This window comes from Colobus angolensis, unplaced genomic scaffold (assembly GCF_000951035.1).
Source record: "Colobus angolensis palliatus isolate OR3802 unplaced genomic scaffold, Cang.pa_1.0 Scaffold26, whole genome shotgun sequence".
Taxonomy (NCBI): domain Eukaryota; kingdom Metazoa; phylum Chordata; class Mammalia; order Primates; family Cercopithecidae; genus Colobus; species Colobus angolensis.
In genome coordinates this window covers 11,111,060-11,131,917 of record NW_012115821.1, presented here as the reverse complement: position 1 = coordinate 11,131,917, position 20,858 = coordinate 11,111,060, and the positions used below count along the sequence as shown (strand labels likewise).

The window sequence follows — 20,858 nt, the reverse complement described above, 5'->3', positions numbered from 1 at the left end:
CAGGATGACGTTGGCCTCATCAAATGAGTTAGGGAGGATTCCCTCTTTTTCTATTGATTGGAATAGTTTCAGAAGGAATGATACCAGCTCCTCTTTGTACCTCTAGTAGAATTCGGCTGTGAATAGGTCTAGTCCTGGACTTTTTTTGGTTGGTAGGTTATTAATTATTGCCTCAATTTCAGAGCCTGTTATTGGTGTATTCAGAGATTCAACCTCTTCCTGGTTTAGTCTTGGGAGGGTGTATGTGTCCAGGAATTTATCCATTTATTCTAGATTGTCTAGTTTATTTGCTTACAGGTGTTTATAGTATTCTCAGATGATAGTTTGTATTTCTGAGGGATAGGTGGTGATATCCCCTTTATTATTTTTTATTGCATCTATTTGATTCTTCTCTCTTTTCTTCTTTATTACTCTTGCTAGCGGTCTATCAATTTTGTTGATCTTTCCAAAAAAACAGCTCCTGGATTCATTGATTTTTTGAAGGATATTTTGTGTCTCTATCTCTTTCAGTTCTGCTCTGATCCTAGTTATCTGATACCTAGAAGGTGCCTTCTGCTACCTTTTGAATTTGTTTGCTCTTGCTTCTCTAGTTATTTTCACTGTGATGTTAGGGTGTTGATTTTAGATCCTTCCTGCTTTGTGTTGTGGGATTTAGTGCTATACATTTCCCTCTACACACTGCTTTAAATGTGTCCTAGAGATTCTGGTACGTTGTGTCTTTGTTCTCATTGGTTTCAAAGAACATTTTTATTTCTGCCTTCATTTCATTATTTACCTAGTAGTCATTCAGCAGCAGGTTGTTCAGTTTCCATGTAGTTGTGCAGCTTTGAGTGAGTTTCTTAATCCTGAGTTCTAATTTGATTGCACTTTGGTCTGAAAGACAGTTTGTTGTGATTTGTGTTCTTTTACATTTGCTGAGGAGTGCTTTACTTCCAATTATGTTGTCAATTTTAGAATAAGTGCAATGTGGTGCTGAGACGAATGTATATTCTGTTTATTTGGGGTGGTAAGTTCTGTATATGTCTATTAGATCTGCTTGTTGCAGAGCTGAGTTCAGGTCCTGGATATTCTTGTTAACCTTCTGTCTCATTGATCCGTCTAACATTGACAGTCGGGTGTTAAAGTCTCCCACTGTTATTGTGTGGGAGTCTAAGTCTCTTTGTAGGTCTCTACGGACTTGCTTTATGAATCTGGGTACTCCTGTATTGGGTGCATATATATTTAGAAGAGTTAGCTCTTCTTGTTGAATTGATTCCTTTGCCATTATGTAATGGCCTTCTTTGTCTCTTTTGATCTTTGTTGGTTTGAAGTCTTTTTTATCAGAGAGTAGGATTGCGACTCCTGCTTTTCTTTTTTTTTTCTTTCCATTTGCTTGGTAGATCTTCCCCCATCCCTTTATTTGGAGCCTACGTGCATCTTTGCACGTGAGATGGGACTCCTGAATACAGCACACTGATGAGTGTTGACTCTTTATCCAGTTTGCCCATCCGTGTCTTTTAATTGGGGCATTTAGCCCATTTAAATTTAAGGTTAATATTGTCATGTGTGAATTTGATCCTGTCATCATGATGTTCACTGGATTTTTTGCCCGTTAATTGATGCAGTTTCTTGATAGCATCAATGGCCTTTACAATTTGGCTGTTTTTGCAGTGGCTGGTACTGGTTGTTTCTTTCCATCCTTAGTGCTTTCTTCAGGAGCTCTTGTAAGGCAGGCCTCGTGGTGACAAAATCTCAGCATTTGCTTGTCTGTAAAGGATTTTATTTCTCGTTCACTTACGAAGCTTAGTTCGGCTGGATATCAAATTCTGGGTTGAAAATTCTTTTCTTTAAGAATGTTGAATATTGGCCCCCACTCTCTTCTGGCTTGTAGGGTTTCTGCAGAGAGATCTGCTGTTAGTCTGATGGGCTTCCCTTTGTGGGTAACTTGACCTTTCTCTCTGGCTGCCCTTAACACTTTTTCCTCATTTCAACCTTGGTGAATCTGACAATTATTTGTCTTGGGGTTGCTCTTCTCAAGGAGTATCTTTGTGGTGTTCTCTCTATCTCCTGAATTCGAATGTTGGCCTGCCTTGCTAGGTTGGGGAAGTTCTCCTGGATAACATCCTGAAGAGCATTTTCCAACTTGGTTCCATTCTCCCCATTACTTTCAGGTACATCAATCAAATGTAGATTTGGTCATTTCACATAGTCCCATATTTCTTGGAGGCTTTGTTCATTCCTTTTTACTCTTTTTTCTCTAAACTTGTCTTCTTGCTTTATTTTGTTAATTTGATCATCAATCACTGATACCCTTTCTTCCACTTGATCGAATCGGCTATTGAAGGTTTGCTTGTGTCACAAAGTCCTGGTGTCTAGGATTTTAGCTCCATCCGGTCATTTAAGGTTTTCTCTACAATGTTTATTCTAGTTAGCCATTCGTCTAATCTTTTTTCAAGGTTTTTAGCTTCCTTGCAATTGGTTCAAACATCCTCCTTTAGCTTGGAGAAGTTTGTTAATACCGACCTTCTGAAGCCTACTTCTGTCAACTCCTCAAAGTCATTGTCCGTCCAGCTTTGTTCCCTTGCTGTTTCCCTTGCTGGTGAGGAGCTGCGATTCTTTGGAGGAGAAGAGGCACTCTGGTTTTTAGAATTTTCAGCTTTACTGCTCTGGTTTCTCCCCATCTTTGTGGTTGTGTCTACCTTTGGTGTTTGATGTTGGTGACCTACAGATGGGGCTTTGGTGTAGATGACCATTTTGTTGATGTTGATGCTATTCCTTTCTGTTTGTTAGTTTTCCTTCTAACAGCAGGTCCCTCAGCTGCAGGTCTGTTGGAGTTTGCTGGAGTTCCACTCCAGACCCTGTTTGCCAGGGTATCACCAGCGGAGACTGCAGAACAGCAAATATTGCTGCCTGATGTTTCCTCTGGAAGCTTCATCCCAGAGGGGCAGCCGCCTATATGAGGTGTCTGTCAGCCCCTACTGGGAGGTGTCGCCCAGTTAGGCTATGCGGGGGTCAGGGACCCACTTCAGGAGGTAGTCTATCCATTCTCAGAGCTCAAATGCCATGCTGGGAGAACCACTGCTCTCTTCAGAGCTGTCATACAGGGACGTTTAAGTCTGCAGAAGTTGTCTGCTGCCTTTTGTTCAGCTACGCCCTGCCCACAAAGGTGGAGTCTAGAGGCAGTAGGCCTTATTGAGCTGTGGTGGGCTCTACCCAGTTTGGTCTTTCTGGCCGCTTTGTTTACCTACTCAAGCCTCAGCAATGGCAGACACCCCTCCCCCAGCCAGGCTACCACCTCACAGATTGATCTCAGACTGCTGCACTAGCAGTGAGCAAGGCTCCATGGGCATGGGAGCTGCCAAGCCAGGCACAAGAGAGAATCACCTTGTCTGCCAGTTGCTAAGACCTTGGGAAAAGTACAGCATTTGGGGGGAAGTGCCCTGTTTTTCCAGGTAGTCTGTCACAGCTTCCCTTGGCTAGGAAAGGGAAATCTACCAACCCCTTGTACTTCTTGGGTGAGGTGATGCCCCACCCTGCTTCAGCTTGCCCTCTGTGGGCTGCACCCACTGTCCAACCAGTCCTAATGAGATGAACCCAGTACCTCAGTTGGAATGCAGAAATCACCCGTCTTCTGCATCGATCATGCTGGGAGCTGCAGATCGGAGGTGTTCCTATTCAGCCATCTTGGAATGCCCCTCCCTTCCTTGATCTTTTGAATGGTTTTTTTGTGTCTCAATATTCTTCTGTTCAGCTTTGATTTGGGTTATTTTTTGTCTTCTGCTAGCTTTGGAATTTGTTTGTTCTTGGTTCTCTAGTTCTTTTAGTTGCAATGTTAGGTAGTTAACCTGGGATCTTTCTAACTTTTTGATATGGGTATTTAGTGTTAGAAATTTCTCTCTTAACACTGCCTTACCTGTGTCTCAGAAATTCTGATATATTGTATCTTTGTTCTCCTTAGTTTCAGAGAACTTCTTGATTTCTGCATTAATTTCATTATTTACCTAAAAGTCATTCATGAGCAGGTTATTCAATTTCCTTATAATTATCTAGGTTTGAATGAATTTCTTAGTCTTAATTTCTATTTTGATTGTGTTGCAGTCCTAGAGACTGTTATGATTTCAATTAGTTTGCATTTGCTCAGGAGTGTTTTACTTCTGATTATGTGATTGATTTTAGAATATGTGACATGTGGTGGTGAGAAGAATGTATATTCTGTTGTTTTGGGGTAGAGAGTTCTGTAGATATCTATCAGGTCCATTCGATCCAGTGCTGAGTTCAGGTCCTGAATATTTTTGTTAATTTTCTGTCTTGATCTGTTTAATATTCTCACTGGGGTGTTAGAGTCTCCCACTATGATTGTGTGGGTTTCTAAGTCTCTTTGAAGGTTTCTAAGAACTTTCTTTAAGAATCTTGGTGCTCCTGTGTTGGGTGCATATATATTTAAGACAGACTTTCTCGTTGAATTTAACCATTTGCACTTCTTTGTCTTTTTTTATCTTTGTTGGTTTAAAGTCTGTTTAGTCAGAAACTATGATTGTACCCCCATTTTTCTGTATTCCTTTTGTTTGGTAGATTTTTATCCATCTCTTTATTTTGAGTCTATGTGTGTCACTGCATATGAGATAGGTCTCTTGAAGACAGCATCGTGATGGGTCTTGGTTCTTTATCCTGCTTGTCACTCTGTATCTTTTAATTGGGGCATTTAGTCCATTTATATTTAAGGTTAATATTGATATTTGTGGATTTGGTCCTGTCATCATGATGTTAGCTGGTTATGTTGCAGATTTGTGTATGTGGTTGTTTTACAGTGTCACTGGTCTGTATACTTTACCATGTTTTTGTAGTGGCTGGTGGCCATCTTTTCTTTCCATATTTAGTGCTTCTTTCAGTAGCTCTTGTAAGGCAGGTCTTGCGGTAATGAATTCCCTCAACATTTGCTTGTCTGAAAAGGATCTTATTTCTCCTTCATTTATGAAGCGTAGTTTGGCTGGATATGAAATTCTGGGTTAGAATTTCATTTCTTTAAAACTGTAGAACATTGGCCCCCAATCTCTTCTGGCTTGTAGGGTTTCTGCTGACAGGTCTGCTGTTACTCTGTTGAACTTCCCTTTGTAGGTGATCTGATCTTTCTCTCTAGCTGCCCTTAACATTTTTTCTGTCATTTCAACCATGGAGAATCTGATGATTAGTGTTTTGGGGATGATCTTCTTGTGAAGTATCTTACTGGGGTTCTCTGTATTTCTTAAATTTCAATGTTGGCCTGTCTAGCTAAGTTGGGAAGTTCTCATGAATTATATCCTAATACATGTTTTCCAAGTTGGTTCCATTCTCCCCATCTCTTTCAGGGACACCAATGAATCACAGATTTGGTCTCTTCACATAATCCCATATCTCTCAGAGGTTTTGTTCACTCTTTTTCATTCTTTTTTCTCTGTCGTCTGATTGTCTTGTTTCAGAAAGCCAGTGTTCAAGCCTGAAATTCTTTCCTCTCCTTGGTCTATTCTGCTATTAAAACTTGTGATTGCATTATGAAATTATTATAATGTATTTTTCAGTTCTATCAGGTCAATTACATTCTTTTCTATACTGTCTATTTTGTCTGTCACCTCCTGAATTGTTTTATCATGATTTTTAGCTTCCTTGTATTGAGTTTCAATGTACTCCTGTAGCTCAGTAATTTTCATTCCTATCCATATTCTGAACTCTATTTCTGTTATTTCAGCCATCTCAACCTGGTTCAGAACCCTTGCTGGAGAGGTGATGTGATTGTTTGGAGAAAAGAAGGCACTCTGGTTTTTTGAGTTTTCAGGATTCTTGTGCTGATTCTCTCATCTTTGTGGGCTTATCTACCTTTAATCTTTGAGGTTGCTGACCTTTGGATGCTTTTTTTTTCTTTTAACTTCTTTGATGACCTTGAGGGTTTCATTGTGGTATAAGATGGATTTGCCCCACTGGCTTCGTTTCTGGAAGATTTTAGGGGGCCAACACTCAGTTTCCAACTCATGAACTGTGTGCCGTAACTCTGGGGGACTTGTTTCAATTTTAAAACAGGAAATAGCATTGCTTTATTTACATTAAGTATACTATTACTTTCTATTTATGGTCAATAATGCTGCCCTTACATTCATGGTGAGAGTCTGCAAATTCTGTTTAATATGTGAATATAAGTAAATAAAAGTGAATCACTTTTTAAAAATTAAAATAATAATAATAATAAAAGTGGTCTGCATATTTGGCCCAAAGCCACAAAGTTTGGGAACAGCTCTCCCTTAACCCCAGCTCTTCCCACCCCAACCACCTATTTTTCCTCAAAAGCCTGGATTTAGGTGTGAAGGGTTTTAGATTCTCCTTGCTTCCGTATCCTTATATTCACTTGGGATCCTTCACAACCAGCCTATCAACATAATTTGGGAAAATGTTATTTGTGCAGAAAAGGTCTGGTTCTTCCCTACTGGAGAACTGCAGAATAAACAAAACAGATGAATCAATTCGAAGACCCTTTCAGACTCCAACAACTTTTGCATTTTTACAATGGTAAAAGGCAGTCAAACCTCTCATTTGCCCAGAAGTTCTTTCTTTTTCCAATGGTTTTAAATGGCTCTAAAGAGAATGATCCAACTTAGCAGATAAAAGGTCAAGCCTCCTATATAGAGAAGTCTTAATGTTTTCTTTTCAGCTTTGGAACCCCCTGATTATTAGCATTGTATCCTTGGACAAATCACCGAGAGCCTGAATATCTACACTTGACAAACGAGGACCTACTTCACAAGGGAGATAATGAGCATCAGGCACTTAGTTGAGGGTCAGGCACATATAAGTGCTTTAAAGAGCTATTACAATTATTATTATTTTGTTTGTTTGTTTTAATATATGTATACATTGTGAAATGATTGCCACAATCAAATTAATTATCATGCCCATCACTGCCCAGTTATGATTTGTATGTGTGGTGAGAACACTTAAGATCTATTCTCTTAGCAATTTCAAGTGTGCAATGCATTATTATTATTAACTATAGTCACCATGCTGTACAATAGATCTCCAGAACTTCCCCCTCTCTAATTAAAACTGTATCTTTTACCAGCATCTCCCTGTTCCCCCACCTTCTCCCAGCCCTTGGCAACAACCATCATTCTACTCTCTGCTTCTATGAGCTTGACTTTTTAAATTAATTTTTTAAATTGACAAATAAAAATTGTATATATTTATCATGTACAACATGATATTTTAAAATATGTATGCATTGTTACATGGCTAAATTAAGTGAATTAACATATACATTCATCACATCTTTATGTTTGTTTGTTTGTTTTTTGAGATGGAGTCTCACTCTGTCGCCCAGGCTGGAGTGCAGTGGCGCATGTCAGCTCACTGCAACGTCGATCTCCCAGAATTCAAGTGATTCTTCTGCCTCAGCCTCCTGAATAGCTGCGACTACAGGCGTGAGCCACCATGTCTGGCTAATTTTTGTATTTCTAGTAGAGATGGGGTTTCATCATATTGGCCAGGCTGGTCTCGAACTCCTGACCTTGTGATCTGCCCACCTCAGCCTCCCAAAGTGCTAGGATTATAGGTATGAGCCACGGCGCCAGGCCCATCACATCATTTTTTATAGTGAGAACACTTAAAATCTATTCTGTAGTGCTTTTCAAGAAAATAATACATTGTTATTAACCATAGTCATTATGTTGTACAATAGATCTCTTTAATTCATTCCTCCCATAACTGAAATTTTGTATCCTTTGACCAACAATTCTCCAACTGTAAACCCTCCACCCCAAGCCCGGTAACCACCATTTTATTCTCTGCCTCTATGAGTTTGACTGTTTCAGAGTTCACATATAAGTGAGATCATGCAGTATTTGTCTTTCTGTGCATGGCTTATTTCACTTAGTATAATATCCTCCAGGTTCACCAGTTTGTCTCCAATAACAGGATTTCCTTCTTTTGTTAAGGCTGAATAATATTCCAGGGTGTGTGCATATCACATTTTCTTTATCAATCATATATTGATGGACACTTAGGTTGATTCTGAGTCTTGGCTAATATGAATAATGTTACAATAAACATGGGAGTGCAGATATCCTTAGAATACTTATTTTCTTTCCTTTGGATAACTACACACTAGTGGGATTCTGGGATCATATGGTGGTTCTCATTTTTTGAGGAACTTCATACTGTTTTCTATAATGGCTGTACTAATATGCATTCTCACCAACAGTGTACATGGGTTGCTTTCTCTCCACAACTCAGCAACACTTATTATCTTTTGTCTTTCTGATAATAGCCTGATAAAAGAAAAATTTCAGCCAAATTAAATTTAAAGGAGTTTAATTGAGCAATGAGCAATTTGTGAATCAGGCAGCCTTCTGAGCCAGAGTAGGCTCAGAGACTCCGGTGCAGCCACGTGGTAGAAGATTTATGGACAGAAAAAGGAAAGTGATGTACAGAAAATGGAAGTAAAATACAGAAACAGCTGGATTGGTTACAGCTGGGCGCTTGCCTTATTTGAACACAGTTCAAACAGTTGGCTACATTTGATTGGCCAAAACTCAGTGATTGGCACAAGGGTAGGCTATGATTTGTTTACATCTCCGCTTGTTATAGTTCACGATGTACAGGAAAACCTTTAGGCTGAACTTAAAATATGTAAGAAGGCAGCTTTACGCTAAACTTGATCTAACAAACCATTCTAACAACTGCGAAGTGACATTTTATTGTGACTTGAATTTATAGCTCTCTGACAATTAGGGATGTTAAGCATTTTTTTCATATACCTGTTGGCCATTCATATCTCTTCTTTTGAGAAATTTTGTATTATTATCATCATCTTCATTATCATTCTAATTATTAATAATGTTCATTAACCCATATAGCTACAGTGATTTTTGTTACAACAGGTGCTTTCTGCTTTCAAAAAATAGTGCTGCTACCTTAAGTAACCATTTATCCTAACTCTAGGCTACAACTTACTATTATTATTATTCATTCAACATTCACTCAACACTTACTTCCTAGAGCCACTGTTTGGGCACTGGGGAAATAGCACTGAACAACACAGAGCAAAGTCTTTGCCCTGGGGCTCACATGCTGGTGAAGCAGAGAAACAGTACACATAATAAATGAATGTTAATTACAGTATGTTTGGCAGTGATGAATGCTAGAGAAAAAATAGCCTATGACCTGGCAAAGGCATTACCCATTAAGGTGAAGGACCTATCTCCTACAGCACTTGAGTTTTGTATCACATAATTCATCAAGGCCTTTAGATATTACAATCTGATCTTTGGGCCAGTGGTCTCCTTGTGTCACAAGGCAAGGGGGCCTCAAAAAAGTAAAAAAGGAAAATATTTCCTCTATTTGCTATTGCCAAAACTTCCTCCAAGAGGGAAAGAATAGGACAAAATGTATTTTGTGTGGGTGTGGCAGCCACAGCTAGGCTATCAAATACTATGCACATATGATATGCCACTCTCAGTCCCTGTAATGGCAAATATAATTAAGGTTTCCTCTTTCCTGCTGAGCCCAGAACCAGCTTCACAAACTTTTTCTGCATAGTTCTCTGAGCAAGCAACACTAGTGATTAAAGTGAGCATAAATAAATAAATAAAAGAGACTAAATCTATGTGTCATCGTAGAACGCAAAGTTAGGTTTAAATGTAAACATATCTAGGAAAGGTATCATACTAACTTAAAATCACAGTAAGTCCTAAATGACTGGTCTTCTTCCAAGTGAACATCTTATTGGAGGTAGGGAATGGCTAAGAAGAAAAGTTGTTAAGTGTATAGCGGGGAGGGGCAGAAGGCATGTGTGAAGAAGAGGACAGGTTTTATAATCCCACCCACATTTGTATCTGAACATGGGTGTATGGCAAACACACCTGACAGCAATAACTTAAGCATACCCTAAGAATAACCCTGTATGGCAGATGCACCTGAACGTGGTTTGGTGTTCCAAGCTAAGAATCCAAGAATGGTCAACACAGAGAGTTGCTCCTAATCTTTAAGGAACAGCTGAGCCCCTGGCCTGTCCAATGGAACATGGCTGTACAGGGAATCAAGCAAGGCCCTTTGTTTGTGGTTAAGTGAAGGTTGCCAGGTAGAGACTGTCACAGGGAGGGTGCTAAGTAAATATGCCATATAAACCGCATGTTTTTTGCAAGTTGCCTGGTTCTCCTGTACAGCCCGCTGCCACCGGACTTCTCTCCCCTGTATGGAAGCCCCCAATAAAAGCCCATGTCACGTTTGCTGTCTCTGGGTCTCTTCTTCAGCCTCTTGAACCTGGTGCCATCCCCACTGAAGTTGATAGGTGTTAAGCTCAACAATGTCATTAGGCATTTCTACAACATCATAAGCAATGTCATAAGGCATTTCTACACACTCTGACTTGAAGGAACCACCTCCATTAGTGTACCTTACTCTTTCACACAAACACATAGCCAAGTCCACAAATAAAGTGCTCAAAAATAGTGGCTCTCTTCTTCTAGTGGCTCTTTTCTTCTAGTTGTTCAGACCTTGGAGTCTACCAAGAAATCCTTTTAGGACAACCTTCAAAAGATTAACAGCCATTTCTTGCCATCCAACCATGACCATCCATGATAATCCAACCATTTCTTGCCAGCTCTACCACGACCTCCAAAATCAAGCCACCACCAAGTCTTGGCAAGAAGGGCTACAATAATTCCCCAACAGTCTCAGCTTCTGCCTGTGCTCCTGGACTGTCTATCTCTACTTACAAGCCTGCTAAAAGCTAGGTCATGTAACATCCCTCCTCTGGCCAAAAACCTCTAGTACCTTCCTATCTCACCCAGAATAAAGTCCCACAAGGTCCCTCAGCCTCTTGTCCCCAACTGTCTCTCAGGCCATTTTTCTCTTGCCCTGCTTTGTACTCTTCCTTCCAGCCCACAAGCCTCCACGCTTTCCTCAAACAGGCCTGCTATGTTTCCATCCCAAGGCCTTTTCCTTTGCTGCTGCCTTTGCCTGGGAGACTTTTACTCCAAGGTGCCATGTGTCTTCTTCCTCACTCCAGTCACATCTTCAATGTGGTCATGAGAAGCCCTGCCAGATCACTGGATCTAAAGCAGCACACAAACAAGTCCCCACCTCCACCCTCTCCCTCAAATTCTCCGTACCTTGTTTGATAATTCCTCATTGCATTTATCACTACCTAACCTAATATCCTTCCTTCCTTTCCTCCCTCCATTCCTTTTTTCTTTCTTTTCATCACTATCTGTCTTCCGATAGAACATAAACTCCATCTGCATAGGGGCATGGTCTGTTCTACTCATTCTTCTGCCTAGAATAGGATCTGGCCCACAGCAGGCTGGCCAACGCTTTATTAAAAACTCATCCATCACTGAGAACTAGCATCACACCACAGAAGGAAGAAGGCTCTGCATCTACAAAATACAGCTGCTTTGTTTGAGTGGTTTGAGCTCTGTCTCCTGTAACTGGGTGACAAAGGTCTAAACACATAATGATAGTGCTGGTGTGATAGAAAGTATAAGTTCTTTACTCTTGAAAAAAAGCTAGATTTTATCAAGTGCTGGATTTGCTCAGTGGCATTTAGGTTTTACCACTATAAAACAATATTCCTATTTCTTAAGTTCTTTCTAGGAAAAAGAATAACTTTGATTTGTCAGTCTGAAACTCTCCAGTGCCTCTTAACTATGGCCCCTGAAACAAACATTTTATACTGAATTTTTGATAACACACAGTTTATTAAAATGCAGCTATTACGTTAGTGCAGAATAAGCTATACACATTCTAAGATTTAGCATGCTGTCAAAAGGTTTCCTCATTGGAACTGATGGCTACCCCTAAAGCAGAGATGGTCTTGAGCATATCATTTACCCACTTTAAGCCTCGGTGCCTTTAATCTGTAAAATGAATGACTACACCAGGTTCTCTCTAGTATTTATTCCAAATTATACATTCAGGCAGGCAGGCATGGGATCCAGTGGAAAAGATTTGGGATTTGGAGCTTGAGATCTGGCTGTGTCACTTACAAACCACACTGAATCTCATTTTTTTCATCTATAAAACATTAATCACTAGAAATAACTACCTTGTCTGTACCACCTTTTGGTATCTTAGGATGTATATTTGGAGGATCACCCAGACAGGGCTGTGAGGACATCTATTTGGTTTACCAGGATGAGCAGAGTACCTGATACATCACAGGCACTCATGTGCATCTGTTGAGTGGAGGAAAGAATATATGAACAAATAAACAAAAAAATACTTCCACACCTCCCCAACTGTTGTAAGGACTTACTAAAGCAATGCATGTTGAAAGAGCTTTTTAAATTCTAAAGTAATACAAATGATAATAATTACCGTGACAGATCTATTTCACATTTGCCCAGTTCAGCCTATGTTGTCATACTAATTTAATACCAACATGACTGGAACTGGAAATAAACTAATATTGATTGAGGTCTTACTATGTCCTAGGCAGATACATATACATGTATGTGCACATATATAATTGGAGTCTTCTACCTTTTTAACCAGGTGGGTATCTTAATGTACTTATAAGTTCTAGCCAGCAGAAGTCAGAAACTGAGTCAAAACTGAACTCACAAATCAGTCAACAGTTACTTAGCACTTAGTACTTGCCAGTCTCTATCCATGGTGTTTTGCAGGCAGGAGCACATTCAATTTTTCAACAGCCTTTGAGGTAACCACAGATACCACTTTTTTTAGATCAGGAAACACAGACTCAGAGGAGTTAAGCAACTTGCTTCAAGTTAACAGCTATGAGGTGGCAGGGCCAAAATTCAACTGTCTGACTTCAAAGTCCATGCCCTTAACCAGTATATATTATGCAGTACATTCATGTAAGCTTATCACTGAAGATGTGCTGAATAATTCTGGTGCTTTTATTTTTGTTCAATAAAGAACTGCTTTAGCATGCTATCACCACTGCCTTAATTTTTTTTTTTTTTCTAAAATGAAAATCTGTGCCTGGTAACATGGGTATAACTAACAATGGGACAGGAGACTACCCCCAGAAAGACAAGCGGGCCCAGTTTCAAGTTCTGATTTCTCACATTGGCCCTTCTGGTGTGTCCCAGTTGTATTGTCATAACCTACAGGGAAGTTCTGCAGTCAGGAAGGCCAATGACAATACATTTCCCCTGAAAACACCCTGGTCCCTTTCTGAGTTATTCCATGACAATTGAAATGTCTTTTCAATATTTTCTTTTCCTTTTCAGAGCAAATATGTCCACTTCTGTCATTATGATCATCAGCTGTCCTGATTTGCAAGCAGTTCCTAATTAAGTAGGACTATTGAATGCTGTGAGATATGAAATATCTTGCTGCTAAATTGCACACAGGCTGAAAGCAATGAGAATTTGTTTAGCTATGCACAGTGCTTTATATTCAGGGACCAGTGGTTATGGAGACACTGAAACCAATCATCATTAGGACAATCCTATCTTGGCTGCCAGAGAATAAAGATCCCCACACAGAGCTACCTGAAGAGACTAATGGTCAAGAGGCTGATGAGGCATTAATGAGACCATGAATCAAAATTTACCAAACAAACTGTGCCCCCAAAGGCCTTGGCTTCTAGCTGTTTCTGTTTGACTTTATCTTGGAACTAACTATGGAACAAGATGGCTGTGTTTGGATGTCTTCATTCATGGCCTATCTTTGAACACTGTTGGTTGGCTGGTTGGTTGGATGGTTGGTTGGTTGGTTTGAGACAGAGTCTTTCTCTGTTATGTAGGCTGGAGTGCAGTGGTATGATCATGGCTTACTGCTGCCTTGACTTCCTAGGCTCAAGAGGTCCTCCCACCTCAGCATCCCAAGTAACTGGGACAATAGGCGTGCACCACCAAGCCTGACCAATGTTTTTATTTTTAACTTTTGTAGAGATGGGATCTCACTATGTTGTCCAGGCTGCTCTAGAACTCCTGGGCTCAAGTGATCTTCCCACCTGGGCCCCCCACAGTGCTAGAATTATAGGTATGTACCACCATGTCTGGCATCTTTGAACAATTCTTCCAAGCAACTATTTTGACCTCATTTCTTTCTAGGAAAAAATAAATAAACAAGATCATAGAGTTATATTATACAATATAAAATCCAAATACTGACAAAAGTCAACCATATTAGTCACTTTCCACTAAATAAAGTTGTGTCTGTAGTTCTTTCTCTGGGAAAATTTACTGTGTAGTAACTACCATTTACTTAGTATGTACTAAGCACCATGCTGAGAGCTTTGTTCCTAACTTTTAGTTAGGTTACCTTAGAAAGCCTCCCACACCTGGGTTATTTCCTAGTTATGGGTTCTAGGTACCTCTCTGTCATTAAGCTTACCACAAACTCATTTGTGTATTTGACATCTCTCTCTTGAACTGAACTGTAAGCTTCACTAGAGCCAGGACCGTGTCTATCTTTGCTCCCATTGTAACCCCAGCCTCTAACATAACACATGATATACAGCGGATGTTCAATAAACATTTGAGGAATAAATGAAGGAAGCAAGTCGAAGAACATCCCTGGGTTGCTATCGCTGTAAGCAGCAGAAGTTGCATTTGAATTCAGACTCCAAAGCCTGTGTTCCTCACCGGCAGCACACAGTGTCTGTCTGAGCTGAATAGTCTGTTGTATCAAAACATATCAAACAGGAAATAAACAAGAGCAACTATTATTATCACAGTCCCATACAGCCACTAGAGAGCAAAAGGGGTTTCTCTATAACTATTGAGGTATACTAAGGACTCATTACAGAATAAACACTACTGGGCACAAAAGCATATTAGAAAAGTTTTAGGAGTACAATGAAATCATGCCCAATTTTTCCTCAGGGTCCCTTTCCATTCTCTATTTATATTGTTTCCAGTTTATTATAACTGAACATTTAGGACCCAAGGGATGTTGGCCAGTGACAGAACTCTCAGTCCTCTGAGGAACCTAGCAACTAGTGTTTTCTTACTTGGCTCCTTAGGAGCAAAAGGAGAAAACAAATGTGCATCCCTGAGCTGGTGCCTAGCACACAAAAAAGATGCTATTATTAATAACATTTTATCTTACTAACATTTGTCCTACTGTGATTTGTTGGCAGCCAGAAGCCCAAGCTTTAGGATTAGTCAGACCTGAATTGAGCCACTTAGTTCTTGTCAGGCCTCCACCAAGGTTGAAGAAAGAGGCCTCAACCTCTTTCCTCATGCATAAAATAGGAATAGTAATACTATCTACTTCACATAAGTGCTTGGCATAGAATCTGGCACAGAGAGGGAAAAAAAGCAACCATCGGTGCTTATTTTCATCAGCTTCCTCCTGATTATTATTTAGTCAGCTGTGAGTAAAAACAGCCTAGCGTTGGCTTTGGAACCTGGAAATATGACCTTTGATCCTGTCCTGTTAATGCAATTGTAGTGAGTGAATTTTTTTTCAGGTGTTCCCGTCTCCGAGGAGTCCCTCCCTCTCACAGGGACCCAGTAGACTTCCTGGTCTTGGCAAAGTATGCAAAATACATTTACCTTTATCCTGCCAGGGAAGTGAAGGTTTGAGAACATTAGGCTGGGGGCTTCCCACCTACAATAGCTCCCCAGTGCTTCCAATACAAAGTTCAAACTCCTTAGCCTGCCACTCAATACCCAACATCATTTGATCTAAGCAACTTTGAGCTTGACATCAGGGTCAAAAGATGCTTTCTCCCCTTAAGAATAGAAATTCAGTCCAGTAGACTTGTGGAGGATATGCTAATATTTTACTTCCCTTTCCATATGGAACAGATAATGTGGTAAGTCATCTGTTCATTTAGTCAAAAATAACTGTCGTTCTAGGTGCTGGGGCTATAACTATGAAAAAGAAGACCTGATTTTATGGAATACACAGCCTAGTGAAAGAAAGAGGCAATAATCAAATGGTGCCACTGTGTATAATCAGTGGATAATTACAACTGGAAATAAGTAAAAAGCAAGATAACCATCCTTGGACTGGAAGAGAAAATACCAAAGCCCAGAGGAGGGCTAAGAGTTCACCATGTGAAGGAGGTTATCACTGTGTCTAGAGACAGCCTGGCATAGAATGGATCTGAAAGCCTGATAAGAGGCAAGAGCACCAAGAGTAAGGGCCATACACAAGGAGGCTGAAGCAAGAGGTAGAGCCCAACTGTTCAGTGGGAGGAAGGGGAGGAAATGATGGGAGACAGGCAAAGAGGGGTGACAGCAGGAAGGAAGGAAAATGAACAAATGCCAGATATATTCAGCAGATAAAATAGAAATAAGCTGCTGGGAAAATGGATGACAGGGAAGGGAGGTTCTGAGGCTGTGACAGGTAGCCAGAATGACTCTCAGATTTGTGGAGTATGGAAATAAAAAGATGGAAGTGCCATTTATTAATTTCATTCTTAAAGATACCTTGAGACAGTTTAGAGGATATGATGAGACAATTGCATATGTACAATTGTGCATAAAGTTCAGAGAAACACTCCAGCTGCCCATTGCAGCTTGTAGGAAAGTACAGGGCCTGGGAAGAAGAGTATTGAAAAAAGAAAAAGGTGACATGCTATTCATATGAGAGATGCAAGAATGAAGCAATAGTGGAATTCCACAAGCCAGGACTGAAATCATCTCCCAAACAGCCAGATGACCCTGAACCTCAAACCAAGTTGCAGTCACCTTAGAATTTTATCAGCTGCACCAGATGGCTTACATTATATCATTAATTCCTCCACCCTCACTACCTAAAAATGCTAGAAGATAAAAGGGATGGCTGAGGAAAATCTTGGAATTTTCTTACAGAAACAACATTTACAACAGGTAACTAGCCCATCAGTTTCTCTACTATTTCTCAAACATTTCCAGTTAAGTCTCTAGAATAACAAAAGGAAATGATCCTCGGGTCTTGGTGGTGCAGTCTTAAGTTTGCCTCTGTAAATGTAAATGATTTTTAAAGCCTCATCTAGTACTTTAAAAATTCATGCAAATTTTGCATGTTACGGCATAATATCATTATGCTGCTTTTAATACATACACACACTTTTAATTCGACCAAATACTGAAGGAAAAATGATGTGCCACGAATGTGCCTCCATTAGCCTGTGACTTTGGGAATGCCCTTGTCCACAGCTTTGCATGCAGGGTTGAACTCATTAACTAAGTTGAGAACCATGAAATTAATCAGAAATGGACTAGGGAAGTTTTTCCTTAGAGCAGAAGACTAGAGTCATGACCTCTAAAAATCACTCTTCATTCCTACAAATTCTAAAATAAGTGGTAATAATAACATTAATATTAAAATCACACTAAGTGAATTTTAAATTCATTCTCTCACATGACAGGTAGTTACCATGGTACATAGTGTGAGGTAGACATCAATTTAAAGATAAAGATGAGGATACAAACACAGAAAAGTACAGTATTTTTTAAAGCACCATAATTTGATCCCAAACAGTTCTAGTCCAAGCCAAACTACTATCATCCTCTCTGCTATACATTAGCAGCAAACTCACCTTACTACTCTTGTTGATGGCTTATATTTGGTGATAATCAAGAACAATACTGAAAAACATGCTTCAAAAATAGTAAAAAAGCTTTCTCTTCCCCAAACATAATTTTATTTAAATGAAAAATATCAGTGTGCAAATTGAACATTTTTGGTACATAAAGTCAAGTGTTACCAACTAAGTAAATGAGTGATGAATCATAATATCAACCTAGTCGTTAAACAGAATTATAATGAAATTACATTTACCAACTAGTTTACAGTACAAAAAAAATAATGAGCCAACTTTAAAGAAAGTTTCCAATAATTTTATTAAGGCTGTCCAATAATTTTATTTAGTTAAGAATTCTGTTGTATTATTTTAGAAGATTAACACAAATAGAAAATGGAAGAGTAAACTGTGCAATGACTTCTGTCCCTCTCAACCTTTCTCTAGAGTCACAACATCTTTTAAGCAACATGAGACATGATTTAATTCACCCAAGGGAGGTCACCTTGCTTGCGGGGCAGGTGCCTTCTGTTTAAATTCAGTTTACTCAATCAAATGTACCATGGAATAGAAAATGGGGCATATTCCTGTCCTGAAATTCTCCCTATGTTAACTAAAATCACCTTACTTTTGTAGCAAATGAGCCATGAGATACGATGCCAGAAATTGATTTGGAAGAGTAAGCACACAGTCTGAAAACAGTGTCTGTATGTTTTGTAATAAAAAAGCTCTGGATGGCCCTAGATGCCAAAGAGAGGCTATAAAAGGACAAAGGAATGCAAACGGGCAGAACTATACAAAAAGACTAAATGCATCACCACTAAAAGCGATACTTACTCTTCTATAAACACATACATTTACTGAATGCTAATTTTTATCTGACGAGTGGTTTTGAGGTCTCATCTCCCCTGAGCCTGTGTCTTGGACCTAGCTAGAGTAGGTCATTACCCCCCAACATAGCTCCCATTATTTTCTTCCTAGCACTTTACAAAAGCCCTAATTATTTTCTCTTTAGTTTTCCACTTGCTAATTGCCTATGTTCCCTTTGTCGTCACCAGTGCCTAGCTCAGTGTCTGGCCCACAATGAGAAGATATTATAATATATTTACTGAATGAATGAACAAAGCTACGAGTGGCAAACAGGATGTGGCACATTTATACAAATCAGATTCTATGTCATTTCATTAAATACTTTTATTTACTCATTGTCTTCTGAAATTACTCTGGGTTCTCACTAATAAGGAGAAACTGATTCTATCTTCAGGAAGGAGGGAAAAAAAAAACACTTTCAGTCACTTGTTCCAAACGTCTTTCAAAATAATGTTGTAGTATAATTTGGTTTGAAAGCAAAGTCCAACATTTTATTACCTCCAAATTTATTCCGAAAAGCTGAAGGCCCGTGATAAGGCTCATTAAGTCGCTGAAAGGCCTATCTTCACATGCCTTTCACACAAAAGGTCTCAACTTAATGCCAGGTAATTACTGTTCATTTTCCCCTGGTTATTTCTATTTCCTGAAGATTCCCAGAGTAGTTGGCCTCAGTGGACACTACGTGCAGTCTGAGACGTGAGCAGAGCAAGAAGGACCCATGTTCACTGGAGGATCTTTTTGGAGCTGTAACTAATGAAAGACAATCCTAACACTGGGGCCTAGAATTTAAACTTAGATCATCCGCAAGTTTCCCTCTATCCAGGGTCAAAGCCAAGAGGGAAAAGTTTCTGGCATACAAACTGGTTTCTGTTTCCATTTCAAAGATATCATTTTTCACAGCACCTGGACCTCATTCCACACCTGTAGGGTTATGGATGGGAGCTCTGGCTCCAGATTACCTGGGCTCAACCCTCAACTTCATGACTTTCCACTTTGTAATTATGAGCAAGTAACTTAGATTGTCTGTGTGTCAGTTCCCTCATTTGTGAAATAGGGCTCATTGTAACTACTGGAGTGTCGTTGTAAGAATTGAATGTAAAGTAGAAGGAATTTTATCTTACACATGGTGAGTTCTCCATAAAGTTATTTATTTATTAATATTAATTAGCATTATCATGATCGTCTCTGATATCCCATTTGCAAGCAGGATTTATCCCTGTTATTTACAACTTTGATCCCAGTCCCACTGGACCCATCATGGCATTAAGGGAGATCAAATTTCACTATTTGTGAAACAAGCCAACAGAAGGTGAATGATGATCAGAGAAGACATTTTACTGAGCACCTTCATTTCAGTTTTGCAGGAAAGAGTAGTATAGCCCCTTAGAGGTCACTGAAGTCACCATCCCCAAGCATATACCTGTTTTTATATTTAGTCAACTGATGGCTGCAATTTACTAATCTGCAGTGCAGTGATCCTACAATAGCCTTCCCTCACAGTAGGCTCTCCGCACTTCAGCCAGGTCATTCATAAGAGCTTAGCTTCGTAGATGCTGTGATAGTAATTTTTTTTTTTTTTTTTTTTTTTTGAGATGGAGTCTAGCTCTGTCTCCCAGACTGGAGTGCACTGGTGTGATCTCAGCTCACTGCAACCTCCACCTCCCAGGGTCAAGCGATTCTCCTGCTTCAGCCTCCTGAGTAGCTGGGATTACAACCACCATGCCCAGCTAATTTTTTTTTTTTTTTTTTGTATTCTTAGTAGAGATGGGGTTTTACCATGTTGGTCAGGCTGGTCTTGAACTCCTAACCTCAAGTGATCTGCCCGCATTAGTCTCCCAAAGTGCTGGGATTGCAGGTGCAAGCCATCCTGCCCAGCCTGTTAATTTTACTGTCAACTTGACTGAGCTAAGAGATTTCCAGGTAGCTGGTAAAACATTGCTTCTGGGTGTGTCTGTAAGGGTGTTTTTGGAAGAGATTAGTATTTCAAGCAGTAGACTGAGTAAAGATAATTGTTCTCACAAACGCATGTGGACATCATCCAATCCACTGAGGGCCCAAATAGAACAAAAGGCAGAGGAAGGGTGAATTTGCTGTCTCTTATGGAGCAGGGACACTTTCCTTCTCCTGCCCTTGGGCTGGGACTTACACCCTCAGTCGTCTGGTTTTCAGGCTTTCAGACTTTAACTAGAACTCACATCATCAGGTCTCCTGGTTTTCAGGCCTTCAGACTCAGGCTGAGACTATACCGCCAGCTTTTCTGAATCTCCAGCTTGCAGATGGCAGATCATGGGACTTCTCAGCCTCCATAATCAAATGAGTTAATTCCTTATAATAAATCTCTTTTTATTGATTCTATTTCTCTGGATAACCTTGATTAACACAACCTCTGAGTTATAAGGGATAATTAAATATAGCAGCTGAGAGCATGAGCTCAAAACTTGAATGACTTGGGTTCAATTCTTCACTGTCACTAGTGACCCAAGGCATGTTACTTTATACACTAAGGCTCAGTTCACCATCTAGATATAGCATTAATAAGAGTGGTATAGGAACA

The 20,858-nt window shown here is 39.7% G+C and overlaps 1 protein-coding gene across 1 annotated transcript in view; it reads right to left on the bottom strand.

Moving 5' to 3' along the window:
* FHIT (fragile histidine triad) overlaps positions 1-20,858 on the bottom strand; it is a 1,487,281-nt gene that overhangs the window by 1,350,905 nt on the left and 115,518 nt on the right. The window contains exon 5 of the mRNA XM_011947204.1: positions 19,264-19,268. The gene's annotated coding sequence lies outside the window, so the exon portion shown is untranslated. The remainder of the gene's footprint in view (positions 1-19,263; positions 19,269-20,858) is intronic.